At 47.6% G+C, this 3,868-nt stretch overlaps 1 pseudogene; it reads right to left on the bottom strand.

The window, feature by feature from the left end:
* Positions 1–3,474: 3,474 nt before the first annotated feature.
* On the bottom strand, positions 3,475–3,593 carry LOC118613178 (annotated as a pseudogene).
* Positions 3,594–3,868: the final 275 nt, after the last annotated feature.

Raw genomic sequence — 3,868 nt, 5'->3', positions numbered from 1 at the left:
AGATCCACCTCCTCTCTAGGTTTAAATGAGGACTTTCAAACCTCAGAATCCACTGACCACCATGAAAAGTCAGTGGGCTTCATGATGTTGAAATGCCCTGTTGAAATTGTGTACAAAATTCCATCAATACAGGTCAGTTTATTTTTCTTAGTCCTTGGATATCACAGGACATCAGAGCAGGTTATGACCCGATCAATGTTGGCTGTCCCATGATATTTCCTTCCAAATGTCCCAGTCTCCCTTGGTCCTCTTAGATATTCCCACGGGCCTCTGCACACACACGCATGGAAAGCATAGGAAGATATTCCCTGAGGCCCTTGTTGCAGAAGGATTTGATTGCTGGTCCCCACAGACCTTGACACGGTTCCCGCAGACCAGCCTTGTACACCGGGGGCAGCTGGGAGCTGTGGGAGTGACGGAAGCCATCTGGGGTTGCTCCAGGTCGCAGGCCGTCTCTGTGGCCAGGGACCACCAGATGTAAAGATACAGCTACTGGTGAGTTGTCGCCCTCAGATCTCAGAACCCAAGTGCCCTTCTTCCCTCCGCAGCGATGCGGCCCTTGGAGCTGTCCCCCAGCGTCCCAGGGACATTGGGGACCTTTATGCCATAGACATACTTGTATTGACTCCTCCTGAGCCTGCATATCTTTGACCTGTGCTCTCTATAATTCATGACCTGGCCATAACCTGAAGGAGCCTTGTCTATCACTTAACCTCAGATCTCATCCTCTTGCCTTTGCCTATGGAGGAGTATTCTCAGAAGTCTCTGTGAGCTGAAGAACACCCACATTGACCACCACACACACTCACATGCACAGAAACACACACACACACACACACATACACACACACACGGAGTGCGGCGTTGCAATCCATCTGTGGTCCACGGACCATGAACCCACCAAATAGGTTCACTGCTCCAAACGAATCATTGACTCTTGCTTTTGAAAGAGATGTCAGTTCTTACACACACACACACATGGACACCTTATTGATCTTCATAGAGAAAAATAATAAAGATTAAAGCTCTGCCAGGAATCCTTGGCCACAGTGCAGCCATCATCTGGGACCATTACCAGCTCCCCTGAGCATAAGCCTGCAAGACCTCCTCTGCAGAGAGTACCATTCTTCACGAAATTAGATGCCTGAGATAGCTTTAACTTCATCTTCATTCGGGGAGTGAAGACAGCCTTTTTAGTGTGAGTTCACCATGGTGTCCTCTGGGTTCTGAAACACCCTAGCCAATGTCCTTATGTGATGAACAGCATTTTGAGTGACAATTGCAGTAGGATCTACTTATAAAATATGCTAAAACACTTAGCTGTGCTGACATCCCATAGACCCTTGGGCAGCACTTAATTGTCTCTTTCAGAACTGGCTCCAGATCAATTGCAAGAGAACTCAAGAAACTCAAGGTAGAGAGAGATTCTGGACGCACTTTAATTAGCCATGCCGTCTAAGTGTTTATTCCTTAGGGCCGCCGTAACTAATCGCCCCAAATTACCTTCCAGTTCCGGGAGTCATATGTCCTAGAGTCAAGATGTGAGCGGGGCTGCATCCCTTCCAGAGGCTCTCGTGGGGAATCTGCGTCCTTGCCTTTTCCAGCTTCTAGAGGCCACCTGTGTCCCTTGACTGATGGCCTCTTCTCTCCTCTCCAACGGCATCATTCCCATCTCTGCTTCTATCGCCTCTTCTCTTTGCTCTTAGAGTCTCCCGTCTCCCTCTTACAGAGACCCTTGTGATTACACGGGGCCACCCAGATAATCCAGGATACTCTCCCCATCTCGAGATCCTTAATCACACCTGTAAAGTCCTTTTTGCCATAGAGCGTAACTTGTTCATAGATTCTGGAGATCGAGACAAGGGTATCTTTTGAGTGCCATTATTCGGCCTACCGCAGTGAGCAAGGTAGCATTCTTTTTAGGACATCTTCCTTCTAATTAATAAGGGCGTTAGGTATTTCCTGGGTTTACCAGCAACTCATTCCTTACTTTTCCACCCTGACATCTCCAAAACTGACCCGTATGCTTAACTGTTAATGTGTCTGACTCAACCAAGCAAAGTACAAAGTTCATCTTCGTTGCCATGGGACCATCGTCACAAATATACATCACAAATATAAGGCGGAGAACAGACTATCCCCGTGGAGGGACAGCTAACCCCAGCTGAGAAGCTCAGCAAATGCTTTCAGGCAGATGTGATGTCAGAATTCAGAACTGAAGGAAGAATAATGATGTACCAGGCAAAGCAGAAGAAAAGTACAGGTATTCCAGACGGTGAAGAGCCATCGCCCAGGCAAGAAAAGGGTGGAAAGCGTTAGTAGATCTGAGAGATCCCCACATCATATTTTGAGGCCGAAGAGGTGGAAACGGGCTCCCAGAACAGTTAACATTTTCGGACCGATGATGCTGTCTGGCCCTGTGCTAAAGGGCTTTATAGGTATTATCTCATTTGACCTCGCAATAAATCCACGAGGAAAGCACTACCATTAAAATCATCTTCATCTGACAGAAGAAGAAATGAAATCGAGAAGGGATAAAATCACTTCCGGAAAGTCACATCGCTAGGATCGGTCCACGTCCCTCACACCCTTAGCTGCTGTAATATCCTGACCTGTACACTGTGGGACAGTGTTTGGACCGTGTGACACGCAGTGGTAGTTCTCAAAGTGTGGTCCCCAGACCAGCGGCAGCAACCTCGCCTGGGAACTGGTTGGAAATGCAAATGCTCAGGCTCTACCCAGACCTGCGGGACCAGACGTGCTGGGCATGGGCCCGGAAATCCATTTTAACAAGCCCTGCGGTGATCGTGATGTGCACTGAAGTCAGAACCACCGCTGTAGAAAATGAGGGGCCCCTGAAGCACTTCTCGTCGAAAGAGGACAGAATCCATTCAGAGCTGTGAGCAGGTCACGGAGCGGAGTGGCATTGTCATTAGCCTGGCTTCCGTTTTCATGTCACTCGGACAGTTTTGGAGCCCTGCTCATTCAAGTGCCGGGCAAGACGACATTAATGGCCTCGATACGTTCGTCTGTTTCTCCCGTTATTCAGAGGGACGAGTCTGAGGGAACTTTTAATGAATGTGCAGAATGTACGGATGGGGTCAAAACCGAAGACACTGTTGGTTAGCTCGTGAGGAGGGAGAAAAGGTCCCGTTCAAACATGAACAGTCAGAATGATCATCACGAGCCAACCGATACAGAAGGTAATACTTAAAATCTTAAAATGCATAACCCTTTCTGGTTTAAAGATTAAAATAGACATGGATGACTGCTTTCCCATAATACGGGAGGGACACGCAGGAAGACAAACCAGACAGAATTAGGGAAAACGGAGAGAAATTGAGCTGGAATTTTCCTAGAAGATGAACTGAACCTCAGAATCATTTTTTTTTTTTTTAGGCGAGGCAACCCTTGGTTGACTTCCCAGATTGCAAGGACCTTGTCAGCTTACAATCTCTTATTTTTTATTTTTCACGCCTACAGCACCTGGTCTTCCTAGGTGGTCTCCCATCCAAGTACTAACCAGGCCCGACCCTGCTTAGCTTCCGCGATCGGACGGGATCAGGCACATTCAGGGTGGCGTGGCCATCGACTCAGGACCATTTGAAAACTATACATTGATTAACTTGTTCATTCATCAATGAGCACATTTCCGTATCCCAGATGTCACTCTGGTACTAGGCGGGACAAAACTGAGGAAGTCCTCAGGCCTCACAGAGCTCACGTTCTAGTTGTGGAGATAGAAACTAAAGCTCTATCTATTTGTCTAATTAAATGTCCCGTATCGGTTAGTGTCACGAAGAAAAATAAAGCAGAATAAGGGGACGGCAAGGGGTTCTATGATAGTCGGAGAGATCGGGGAACCCTT

Source organism: Rousettus aegyptiacus, unplaced genomic scaffold, assembly GCF_014176215.1.
Source record: "Rousettus aegyptiacus isolate mRouAeg1 unplaced genomic scaffold, mRouAeg1.p scaffold_m13_p_17, whole genome shotgun sequence".
In the NCBI taxonomy this organism is placed as follows: Eukaryota; Metazoa; Chordata; class Mammalia; order Chiroptera; family Pteropodidae; genus Rousettus; species Rousettus aegyptiacus.
The sequence above is the reverse complement of the archived record's forward strand: the minus strand, read 5'-3'. Positions and strand labels throughout refer to the sequence as shown.